Raw genomic sequence first — 13,947 nt, 5'->3', positions numbered from 1 at the left:
GAAAAATGGTGCTTATGGCTGGCAACAAGTTATTATTTGAGTGGGTAGTGAAAAAGAGGTATTTGGTAATGGTTTTTCAATAACTATCATACTGTTATATAGATAGATGCTATAGTGTACCATATGGCACTGCTTTGACACCACACATAATTTCATTTCCCATAAATCAACAATTGAATTAAGGACTTTTTTTTGTGCAAAATAAGGCAGACTTGGACCTGTATGTACCTGTCTTCTTGTTCTGACTGAATTTGCTTTAATGAAAACCACTCTATTGCAATGGAAATGATAATATAGGTTTGATGGAGAGAGGGAGGGAGGGATGGTAAAGTAGGGTTTATTATTAATCTACTACTGAAGACTAGATATGCAAGAAATGCATTTCTTCCACTCCACAGGCATAACTCTCACAGGTTTTGATAATAATCTCAATAACAGAGTAAAGATCTTATTTTCTAATCAGATTTAAAAAAATCAAAGAAAATTTGCCCATCTAGAGCTTTTGTTATAGCTACCAATTTAGTTTGCAGTTCACATCCTAATGGAGAGAGAGCCTACAGCTCTAGGATTCAGTTTTGTACCCCATTCTGTTCGCCAGTTTTAGAAGAGGCTTAGGTTCACATCTTCTTTCTGTTAAAGTCAATTTGAGTTTTGTGGTTGACTCCAGTAGGGCTAAGGTGAGACTATTATATACCTTTGTTATCTTTGACGTAAGCAAGGTTGCGAATCAGAGCAGTTGGAAGCACGCTGGAGTGTTGCATACATCTGCAGCACTCCTAAATGAAGTCATTTTGGGCTTGAACACAATAATACTAGACATTAAACACACCATGCTGGATTTACTCTTTATCTCTCCCTTTCTCTCAACTGCTCTATTTTCCGTGCTAAACACCTGCTAAAAAGCTGTCAAAGGTGCTTAATGACACATATTTAAGTAGAGTACAGGACATTCATCTGAGCAGAAGTAATTTAAGTCAAGGACTCAGCATCTGTTCTGTTCAGTTTTTCTGGGGATTGAATGATTACAGGCAAGCAACACCAAAGCGCCACTTATTGATCAAATGTACCCTCAGTGCCCTACTCTGTCTCTAAACACTGCCTTGCGTTTCCATTACAGACATGTTTGACCTGAAATTCTCAGGTACTGTTTTTACCTTTAGTTTTGAAAATCAGAACAATTTCTTTATGCATGTAGCAAGTCTCCAGGTCAGTGCAGTGAGAAGATGATCACTCGTTATTCCGTTGGTAGGAGGAACTTCACTTCTGAAATGGCTGGGTGAATTTCAGGGACACATTCATCAGTGGTATAGTACACACACCTTCCTCTTAAATCAGGGAAATCATGCCTGCTTACACACAGTGAATTTAACTTTGTGTTCAAGTGACCTTTATTTCTAACAACAGGCGGTATCACAGAGGAGGTCAGTTTGCCTGCCTGATTAACGGGCTTCTGACTAGATGACTTGCTTCCAAAATCAATCTGGGTACCGGCGAGGAAGAACAGCAGCACTCCGCAGAACGGTAGTAATTGTTATTTCGGAAAGTATTGGCGGTCGCTTTTAAGCGAGTCTTTTACCTAGACACAATCACATACCTGGCTGAAGTCAGTGAAGTGCATGAAGTATTTTCTCAGGATGAGTGGAAAGAACAAGTAACGTACCGTTAGGTAGCCAGATTACTGCAGGTAGTTAGTTACCACACCAGGCAATAGGTGATGACACAAGAAATATTGTAAGAATGAGAGGCTCCCTCGTTGCAAAGCTGGCATGTTTTTTTGTTGTCGTTTGGAATTTTTTTTGTTTGTTTTAAATCAGCTGTGTGTTATGCCTGGCAAGAAGAAATAAACAGTTTGAAAACCCTCTTCCCCATAGCACACAATGGACTGACGGAGAACACTTATGCACTCAGAATAGCCTGAGTATTCCTCCTGTATGCAAGGGAACAGGAGATTTTACATATTTCCTAAACAGGACTACAGCAAGGAGCCTAACTTTGCATGTCATATGAACTGATATGTCCTGCAGGTTCTTTAATAATGGCTGTTTGTGCCAAAATAGACACAACAATAGGCAAATTTGTTCCAAATCTGGCTGTTTGTACCAAATAGGCACAAACAAAAAACCTGAACATATTACCTGCCTCTGAAACATCCATACTGAGTCAAAATCTCCCCACTATTGCAGTTAAGTCTCTCTTCTTTGTCGGGAAAGCAGATGCCAATTGTACTATCTGATAGGTCTGTCATGTCCATGCTCAGTCTGTCAGGTTTTACTCTTCTCCCTGGCAGACTGAAGATTTTTGGCTCTACAGTCTTCAGGCCGATTTATCAGATGACCTCTCACTATTCTTTAACCTCTGCAACTAGACCCTTTTGCAGCTTGGGTCTTGGTTACAGCTAGGGATGGAAACCTGTAAAATCTGGATACCTGAGATTAACAGTCTGCAAGTATCTGAGTTTTAATATTCTGTAATATTGTCTAGAATACCAAGTAATATTTTATGTGCTTACAAACAAGTTGTTCTTATCATTTATATTTCAATATAAACAAGAAGGCAGGGTGCATCAGCCCTCTTCTCCTTATGAAGCTCCACTGGGAGGGAAGAGTACAGCATATAGCTGAGACTAACACACAGAACCAAAATTGAATGTTTCCATTCCTCTGTCTTCCTCAAAGCTATACAGCCAACTACTCTGAACTAGGGAATTGGCAATGAGGAGAACTGTTAGGGGAAAACACAAATTCTTGCTCTTCAGGAAGAATATGACCAAAGAAGTGTCTTTTACAGTATGCTCTTTGAAATAACCTAGATTCCTTGATCCAATGGTTCTGCCATACAACTCTGAAAATATTTCAGGGTTCATCCTGCAAGTTCTGCTTTGGGACAGAACTAAAAAATTCCTAAAAAAGAGAGACACATGATACAAAGAAGTAAGGAGTCTCGGGCTCACATGCATACAATGTGCTTGTTTTCCTATTGCTAAAAACACAAGAATATGCTATACTGGAATAACCCCCTTTTATACTGTTACAGTTACTTTCCCTTTAGGGATCTGTAAAAGTTTTTAAACTAATGCATATCAACAGCAATAAAAAAAAAAAAAACAAACCAAACCATAAAACAAAACCCCCAAACAAACCACAACCAAAAAAACCCAAAAATTAGGCAGCACGTTATCCAGGACTATTTTCACTGAAGCCAGTTCCTGAGTTTCACCAGAATAACAACCAGCAGCCAGGTCAAAGTGCAAACATCTGTGTAAGTGTAATGCGCAGAAGACATCAGAGAGAAAATAAACACAGCTCATGCCGCTAAATCACATGTACTCCGAGACAGAAGAGGCCTGCTCATGCATGTTTCTCAGATCTGCTTCCAGAAGTTCTGGTCATCTTCCCAAATGAAGACCCATATCCCTTTGAGGACTGGCTGGGTCTGTGAATAAGCAGTGGTCAACATCCAAACCCATCACTGCAGGGCTCAGTTCTAACAGGTGCTGAATGCCATCTGCTTTCACGAACGTCAAACGGAAGATGCATAATGTATAATACAGGTAGAAGGCCCTCCAACTTTGCAGTGCTGGAGAGTACTGTATAAGTTCTTGTAATAAGTATTCATAACATCAGTTCCCTACAGACTTCTCCATGAAAACAGTCGAAAATAGTACACTGTGACAGGGAGGGGGAAATTGCAATAAACATATCCTAGCCATAGTGACTGTCAAGCCTTCCAGAATATGACATTTTTAATGAATATTTTAAGAAGATTTGGTATTTTGATTGGGTTCCTCTTTGGTAGTTGCCCAACATTTTGGGATGAGGAAGGTTATTTACGATTTTTCAATGAATATTTTCTTCTGAACGTGAGTCATTGTGTGTTTGGCTATCAACCTTTTCTGTTTAGAAAATAAAACAACAAATAATTGAATATAGCATAGTGATCTGTTGTGATGGGAGAAGCAGGAGGAGAAGGTGTTTGGGCAGGGGCGTAGCATTGCCTTCTATAGGATGTTATCTGGACTCCACGGAGTTTACACTACTTAATCTGACATTTTACCTTAGCTCTTTAGCAAGCTTAATACAATCTATAAAGCATAGAATATGTTAAGTTTACGTTAGTTCTAACTTTAAAACTTGAAGAGGTACACTGCTTAATAGCAATCGTGACTTAAAGGTGACCAGTCATTTTTAAAGGCCTTTTACAGTTTTCCTCATACATCAAAATGTAAAAATGAAAGTATCAACTCGTAGTTTAAGCCTCTCTATTTTTTTATGGGACAAACTGTGCTGCTGAGCAGCTTTCTTATTCACCTACAGATTTCTACGATGGAAGTATCACAAGGACTGAAAGCAATATTTGCTGCTGTATTAGTCCTTAAGAAATTCAAATACATTTCTGAATGCAAGTGCACAGTTCAAGAACTTCACTGTTCAGGAATGAGCTGTTCCCTACAAACACTGGGAAACCCCATTACACTTTCATCAAAATTATTTCCCCACTAAAGAGGACAAAAGTAACTACAGTACTTCACGATCTGTCTGGAACTGTGTATTAAATCGAAGTGTTCACTTTCTGTTGGAGTCTACTGTTCTGAACACCAAAAGGTAATGCTGCTGTTTCAGATACACCAGTCTTGCAATCCCCTTCGAGTGTAAAACTTCAAAGAACAGAGAATCCATCATGTCAATATTCATAACTAAAATTTTCTCCATCACTACTTCCATTACCAGCCTCTGTTCCAAGGTTTATAACTTGGTAGTAAAAGTTCATGCTAGACTGAAATTTGCCCTGTGAGGTTTAAAGAACCCAAGAGCTATTTTCTTTTTTACTACGGAATTACTTCTCCGGTTGTAGGAGACAGAGAGGATTACTTTTATGTCAACAAAATAGGCAAAGAATCTAACGCCTGCCAACAGTTGTACCAAACAATTTGTCTATGAGAAATAATCTTTCTGTTACTCAGAATATCTGTCTCTTGAGCCAGTTGACCTAAATGGTCACAATTTCTGCGACGCAGATTCCTTTCAATGGAATTTATTATCTAAAATTCCTTAAATACAGCGAATACTGGAATACTAGACAGACCATCATTATTAGCGATGAAAATGTATTATTTTATTTGCCTACAGAGACTCAGAAATACTGAGCCGTAATTAACTCTCAGTCACACCACCGTAAATTCAGAATAACTCTATTGATACCATTGAGTTAATCCACAGGAATCGCAGTCTTGGGGAAGGCAAGAGAACTTGATTACGTGATTACAAAATTCAGCAATAGATTGAATCTTTAAGGCCCAACCCCACGAAAGGAAGCCTGCACTTCTGTCTGCTCTGCTCCCAGTACGGGATGGGAAACCGCACACTTCAGGTTGGTAACTGGTCTGCCAGACCTCCCCAGCTCGATGGGAGGAGGAATACTGGTACACCTCAACCGTCTCGCTCCCGCAAAGCTGCCAAGAAGTGCGGGGTTAGGAAGCACAGCTCCACAAGCTTGTCCTCCTCTCGGCTTTCAAGGAGTGCTCCTCAGGGGATAACGGAAGTGTAAGAGACTGTAAAAATCAGCTGTATGAGTAGACAATCCAACTACATATGTGGCAGTGGCTGAGTATTTTTCACTTTCTGTGAAGTCACTGAAATGTTGAACTTGAGAGATGAGGAGATTGTAAGGGATATTTTCCAAATAATCTCTGCAAATAATAAGAGAGCACCAGGCTCTGGCACATCCCTAATTTCTGCTGGGACTCGGGCAACTGTATGCATCTTTGAATGGGTGACCACAGCCCAGGCTGAGTGGGGAACTCCTCACCATCCTCTTTTTCGAAAGAGGCACAAGATGCTTGGGGCTAAGAAGAGAGAGAGGATGAATGTATGACTCACTGAGGAGGACACTCAAAAGTAGGGCTCCCAGTATGGGTCCTGGAAAACGAAAGCACAGGATTTCAATCCTATGTTTTAATCAGTATTTGGGGTTTGGGGGTTTTATTTGGTTCCTTTTGGGGGCTCTTTCTGTTTTGTGTTTTGGTTTTTTTAAAGCTTATTTTCCCCATTCTTCTTCTCTTTTGAAGAAAAAATAATTTTTAATATATGAATTACAAAAAGCGTTAGGTAGAAGACACAGAAAACCAGTGATATAAATTGGTGAATTAAAGACAGATCTCAGAATTAAAGGTATAACTATAGAAGGAAAGAAATCAAACAAACAAGGCACTGCAAACACGAGATTTCTGTTCCCAGTTTGAAGTCTGTTTGGCAGCACAAATGTTTAAACAGATGAAATTTCTAAAAAAAAGAGAAGCAAGAAAGAGAGTCACATTTAAATCTGCTGAGGGAAAAATGTGTTGATGATCTGATAACAATACTCTTCAGAAAATTAAGGAAGATCATAATCATAAATTATGATCTTAAGGTCATGTTTTGCAGTCTTCAGCATAAGACCACAACACAATATAATAAATAAATAAATAAATAAATAAGAAGTCCAAACCGCCAAACAGAAAGAAGCTCCTCCAGCTCAATGCTGCAGTCTATGGGCAGAGACTTTCTGCTAAGGGTAGGAGCCTTCTGAAACAAGCTTCTGTGATTGTTACTATGATTTCCCACCTTTGAGAACCAGGGCAATATCATATTCATTGAAGTGCAACACAACGCAGCGTGTCTCATTAACAATGCTAAGCTTTTCTAAAGACGCATGTACAAATTCCTTCTTACTATGATTTCAAAATTACTGATGTCTCCTGCCTTGTTTGTGCCATTGTTAAAAAAAGAAAAAAACACAAAACAAACTCTCATGGATCAAAGGAAAACATGATTTAGAATCTGAAATGAGCAATCTATTTTATTCTGTCTCTTGCAATTGAAAGGCACATCTATAAACCTGCCTGGGCAGCTTAGCATACAAAAACCCAGTTGTACTGAAAATTTACCAAAGATCTTTATCAGAATAAATTTGCATAGGTCTGCAGACAGCATTAATAATTTGTTTCTTAGCCATCATTTCCAGGAAAGATCTGGTTTGTCATCAATATTGTGACCTTTTGGTTTTCTGCTATATCCAGGCTAGTGTCAGTCTTAACTTGATGGCAAAGTTGTGCCAAAGTCACTCCAGCCTCAGCAGTTCAGTTCCGCAGTTTATCGCAATGGGAAGCAGGGAAATTAGGGGATGTCTAAATTGCTAATGTTGGTTGATTAGCTTTACATCCTGCAGGTACATCAGTAGCTGAGTCAGAGAGGTAGTGGCCATTACAGCAATGCAGGTGGCCCACTTACCATTTGATTTCAGCGTGACGCAACTGTTTTTGAGCACTGCAAAGTCCACCAGCAGCACTTTCTAAGACACCCCGTGATGGCAAAGGAACGTGTCTTTTTCTACTGAAATTTCATTATGGATTTGGCAGACATTATAGAGGGATACCACTGGCGAACCGCTCCTCCTCTGAATCCCGCTCCTCCCTCCCCAAGCGAAGTGTGGGGAGTTCACCTTCCCTTCCTGTAATTAGCAGGAAAAGAACAATTAATGAACATATTGCAGCTTTCCAAGAAGTGACTCAGGAACTGTGACTTTAGTGACACTTGACTTAAAATGTGGGGGCAGGTCTGCATGTAGGTAGGATCTGCAGTTGCCAGCATAGAAACAAGTGTGTTGAAATAGTCAAAAATATGTGTTAAAAAGAAAAATCATTAAATCAGTACTTGCACAAAATGAAGCGATAGTAACTTATACCAGAGAAGAACACAGCATAAAAACTGTACACAAATGTATATTTTTACAGTGTGAAAGAAATAAAAATATGTTCGCATGCAGTTGTTTTAATCTCAAGAACCAGATTCTCAGATATTTTGCTAACTCTCTTCTGTCTAAAAGGTGATCAATCTACCAGATCGTTCTGGTGGATTCTGTTGCAAGTATTTGTACCTAATCCAGACCATCAGTGGTTACATCTTGAAGTCATAGCTGAAAAATACTGTCATGAGGAATATTATACCTTCATAAAATGAAGGCAGAGAAAAACAGACTCGTTCTGGCTATGAGACATTTCTAGCTGTGTAATAGAGATAATGGTGTGATCACTTTAACTTCCAGTTCTGGGACATAATCCAGTCTTTTGTGTGATTTAGGAAGGAATCATTTGATGTACAGGGTGAGAAGTTACTGCTCCCGGAAGCAGATACCTACTTATGCCAGTGGTACAGCAGTGAGCTCAAGGAACATCTATGTAATTTGCTTAGGTGTTGACAGCAATTATGTAGTGTCCTGGTTTCATCTGGGATAGAGTTAATTTTTCTTCCTAGTAGCTGGTATAGTGTTATGTTTTGGATTTGTGCTGAAAACAGTGTTGATAACACGGGGATGTTTTCATTATTGCTGAGCAGTGCTTACACAGAGTCAAGGCCTCTTCTGCTTCTCACACCACCCCACCAGCGAGGAGGCTGGGGGTGCACAAGAAGTTGGGAGGGGACACAGCTGGGACAGCTGACCCCAACTGACCAAAGGGATATTCCATACCATATGACGTCATGCTCAGCATATAAAGCTGGGGGAAGAAGAAGGAAGGGGGGATGTTTGGAGTGATGCCGTTTGTCTTCCCAAGTAACCGTTATGTGTGATGGAGCCCTGCTTTCCTGGAGATGGCTGAACACCTGCCTGCCGATGGGAAGTAGTGAATGAATTCCTTGTTTTTCTTTGCTTGCACGTGCCACTTTTGCTTTACCTATTAAACTGTCTTTATCTCAACCCACAAGTTTTCTCACTTTTACCCTTCCAATTCTCTCCCCATCCCACTGGGAGGGAGTGAGCGAGCGGCTGTGTGGTGCTTAGTTGCTGGCTGGGGTTAAACCACGACATGTAGGCACCTGGGGAAACCTGTATACAAGTGCTTACATGCAACTCAGTTTAATATAACCTTTTTGCTAGAAGCCAGAGTCCTCTCCAATATATTGCAGATAAGTTACAGAAAGTACCGAGGGATCTTTAGCTTATTTCTGCACAGCCACGAAAGGCAAGCTGCCATTTAACATCCTACGTGGTAAACTCAGGCTGGAGCGGCTTTATTGGCTTCCCTGTGATGGTAATGGAGCTATGCTCCAGTTGTTCCTGAAGCTCTGATAATGCAAAGGTTTTAACACCTCATCACACGGCAGAACCAGGTCTGCCTACGTCCTGAGGAAGGATACGAACACACCGCACTCTCCAGTGCTGCGAGAGGCTCAGGAAAAGAGGATTTTTACAGAGAGGTTTGATCTCATTTTCACTGAGAATCAAAAGATTTCTTTATGAACAGAACACAAGACACTACTGGTTTATTAATTTTAACTGGATAAGTATTTGACTTCAGATTTAGTATTTTAAGGACCTGAGCATCATCTTGAAGTTTTAAGTAGTCACGCAAATGTTATCTAAGTTAGCAAGCTTGATCATTGTTATAAACCAGTGTAGTCAACCGGAAGGGTTTCTGGGACTTCTGGAAGAACATGTAGGATTATACTAAAAAGATGAATAATTCTTTTTAGAAATAAAAATCTGCACGTAAGGGGTCAAAGTGACTGAATTTTCTATGCTCAAGTGTTATATAAGAAAGACCTGATTCTGCATCATTTATTGTAGCTGAGTACAATCGAGTGGTCAATAGTTAACAACGCATTTGAGACGAGCAGTATTTAAGAAGGAAATATTTCCCCTATTCATCAGGAAACAAGTGAAAGGTTTTAAAAAATGCCTTATTTAACTTTATTTCCTCTGAAGTGTGAAGCTTAGAGCAGTGTAATAGCAAGACAGAGTTTCTAACTCTCCTCTCCTTCCCCTGAGAGCTTAGATACCTAAAATGGAAAAGTATACTGTTTCTCACTGAGGAATAAAAGAAATTAACCAATATTTCCAGAAACTTCTCATTACAATATTTTTCCCACAAATCCAGTAAAACCCTGCTTGCAGGACACTAACTCACTGTAGTTAAGTCTCACCTAATTAGACCTCCAGGCTTATCACCTCCTCTAAATGAGCAGGCAGGGCTACGTGTGCTGCCTTCAATGGCTCTGCAGAAGTTCCCAGCAATGGGAATCTGGAGTTCCACCTGTCTGAATTCCTTTCCCAAAGACCATGGGTGATTCACCAGGGCATCTGACCCAAGTCCCAACCAACACAACTTCCAAGTTTACCGTCCTGTTCTTCAATGAGGCATAACAGATGTCCAGGGCTCAATTCAGTTACCTGAACACAGGCATGAAGTGTCCCCTGTATGGCATCCAGGATATCCATGGGGGCTGGTGGACAGGACACAGAAGGCTCATGCGCTACTGGAGCAGCAGGTGGAGAACAGAGAAAATGGAGGGCATCTCAAATGGCACTAACTCATGTATGTTCAGGGAAGTGAACTGAGCTCGTAGCTGTCGTGGTTTAACCCCAGTCAGCAACTCAGCACCACGCAGCTGTTCCCCCTCCCCCTCCCAGTGGGGTGAGGAGGAGGAAAGCAAAGGAAAAAAAAGGTAAAACTCATGGGTTGAGATAAGAACAGTTTAATAACTAAAGTAAAATATAATACTAACAATAGTAATAATGAAATATAATAATAATAGTAATGAAAAGGAATGCAACAAAAAAAAAAAGGAGAGGGGGAAGGAAAAAAACCAGTGATGCACAATGCAATTGCTCACCACCCGCTGACTGATGCCCAGTTAGTTCCCGAACCGCGATCCGCGCCTCCCGGCCAACTCCCCCCTGTTTATATACTGGGCATGACATTCCATGGTATGGAATACCCCTTTGGCTAGTTCAGGTCAGCTGCCCCGGCTCTGCTCCCTCCCAGCTTCTTGCACACCTGCTTGCTGGCAGAGCACGGGAGACTGAAAAGTCCTTGGCTTAAGATAAGCGCTACTTAGCCACAACTGAAACATCATGTTATCATGAGTTATGTTATCAACATCATTCTCACACTAAATCCAAAACACAGCACTGTACCAGCTACTAAGAAGAGAGTTAACTCTGTCCCAGCCGAAACCAGGACAGTAGCCTTTGCTGAGGATGCAAGGGGAAAAGCAAAACCCTACAAAAAGCGCACAACAGTAACTCTTTATGTTAGCTAATGCAAAAAAATTGTAAGATCGTAACAAAATAATGTTTATATGCATTTATCTGGCCCAGTTTTCTTCCTCTTCCAAGAGCATACTTTGGATTCACCCACACATGGCTTCTCCAAATCCTAGTATTTCTCTCCATCTTCTCTGCAGACAGTTTCCCTTCCCCTTGGTAGACATTTAGAAAAGGATCTCACTGGTGCGAAAACACATTCCAGTGTTGTACTCTCCTGTGAGAATATGTTCATGCCTTTGAATTCCCCATTAGCAAGTCTCCTTCTAATCACCTTCCTCAGGCAAGCAACGTCCTTCTCTCTGTGCTTTGTATCTGCCTGCCTGGAGTTCAGATGTAACAAACTGGTTTACCCCAGCTAGTAACCATCTCTGTCCAAGAGGGCTTAATTTGATTCAATGATCATTGACATTTAATAGCCTTCAATAATTAGCCCAGCATCAGGTACAAGAAGTTTTGCTGGGATTTTCTCAATATGGAGGTTTAGGACAACAGAGAAGGCAGTTGTCTCTCACATACATTAAAAAAAGCTCGCAGTGTGACCTACAAATACATCGAGTCTCCAGTACAAATCTTAATTGTTCACAGCCAAATTTCCCAAATTGTTAGCATATTTCATTAAATAAGTTAGTCTAATTATAAATGTCAACTACAGATTGTATTCTGTGCACATGTATATACATGTGAATACCCAGCTCCCTACTAAATGTCATTCATCCACTTTTAGAAACATTCATATTCAAAATTATTCAGAATTTTATAAGTGCCTCAGTGACAAGGGAACTCGTACTCTTATGTCAGGTGCCACTGACAATCCAAACTGCATCTGTCATTAGACCGTTTGTTTGGTAATTATATGTGGTAATAGGCTCATCTCCTGAAAGGTTTTCTACGTAGCCCACAAATTGCATTGAAGTAGAGGGGCTTTGGTGCAGAGAAGTTTGATTAAAGAAAAAACATCCATTTGAAACCATTTTTCCCCAAGACCTAAACTAAAGATAAATGCAAACCATAGTCCATCTGTGCATGCAGAACCTTTTGAAGCATTTGTTCTAGTCTTTATGTGTCGCCTCTTCAAGTAATTAGGATAGATGTGGCCAAATGCAGTATGTTCAATACCAAAAAGCATTGGGTTTTTCCCCCCCACAATTTTACATGTTACATATTGTATACTTCCTGGCCAGGAAGATCTTTTTGTTCTGTGTGATCATGCTATCATCATGGCAACCTGCTCCACAGCTAGAGTTCGTACGTGTTGTGGTCATAAAAATAACTGAGATTCCTGACAGAAGACACCCCACCAAAGGCCAATTTTGCTTGCACTGAAGTCAACAGCACTCAGTAGCTACCTCAGTAGGAACAGAATCTCATCCCGAGTTATGAAAAATGCCTGCCATCAAAATATACGACTTTGTTCACACACAAAATGCAAGTAAAGAATCTCTTTTCCAAAAGCAAACATAGAGCTGCACTCAGAACACAGAGCAATGGTCTCAGCACGGGGCCAGAAAGATTTGGAAACTGTAGAAAATATTTCAAGTTCATTAAATACCCCTAGGATGCAACAGCACAGTGCAAGCCATGAAAATAAATGTTGACACAAAGAAAGCTATTTTTACATAATGACTATTAATTGTGAAGTTCCTCCTGGGCAGCAACTGATAACAACTATAACACCAGGAAAAGAGTAATTGCTTTGATTCAACATCCCAGCGTGTATCTCCAGATCATAAAAACCCAAACCAAACCGAAACCAAGCCAACCCCCCAACCACCTGAACTCAACTACTTGAAAGAGGTCTTCATTATTTTTTAGATTATTAGCCAGGCTCAGTCCTTCTAAAGACTCACTTTACACCTCATACTTTACCATTTAACAGATAGGTTGAATCCTCTTTACTAGTTTCGATGTTGACCTATTTAAATGGATTTATTGGCTCACTTGTTTTTTTACTAATTAAGTACCATCTTTCAAATCAGGACAGCTGGAACCTTCAAACACACTTTTTTTCCACAACAGCCTTTAAAAAGGTCTTTTTCTTAATATATTACAGTTTTGCTTATGGTCACACAAAGTCTTAAGTGTTTTGTCTCTTTCAGGCTCTCCATCCTATTTTTTCAAATTTCTTAAGACTTTCAGTCATGAAATTCAACACCATCAAAAAAAGGTTACACTCACTGAAGTTTCCTGGAAAATAAGACAGATATACCATGACAACCCCTGAACTGACACTTGCAAATTTTGAGTAATTCCCATGAAACCATGTGAATTACCACAAATTTACTATAAACCAGCTATTTCACAACTGCAATGGGGTGACCAATCTCAAAATGCCAAAAATCAGAACATTTACTGGAAAATTACAAATCCTGTCTAAAATCCGAGGTTTTGTTCCCAGTAAATTGCTGCTCCTAGTGCAAGAAGGTGTTGTTTACAGCTATTGACACCAGCTTGCTAGAACAAATCTCCTCAATTGAAAGTCAGTAATTATAACTAAAGTCACTAAACTTGAACAGGCCAGACTGTAGAGGAAAAGAAAACATTGCTGTTGTCAGGTTAGCTTTGCTTACACTGAATGTTTGACAATGTTATTCTGAAGGAGGAAATCATTGTATTCTATATTTAAAAGAAACTGAAAACCAGAAATAGGCATCAAATCAACCTACAATGCCTCATCAAGTGATGCACTTTAAAGTCTTGTCAGCCCAGCACCTTACCTGTTCTGCCATACAGCTTCACAACACAGCACATAAAGCTTTGTTTGTCTTGAAATTATTTCTAGAATGTACACTCCAACCCATATTTCTATACACTTTGTAAATACATGTCTTCAGACCATGTTATTTGTACTCTCCTCTCTTCCTCTGC

The sequence above is a fragment of the Gymnogyps californianus genome, chromosome 3 (assembly GCF_018139145.2).
Source record: "Gymnogyps californianus isolate 813 chromosome 3, ASM1813914v2, whole genome shotgun sequence".
Classification (NCBI taxonomy): domain Eukaryota; kingdom Metazoa; phylum Chordata; class Aves; order Accipitriformes; family Cathartidae; genus Gymnogyps; species Gymnogyps californianus.
This window is presented reverse-complemented; position numbering follows the sequence as displayed.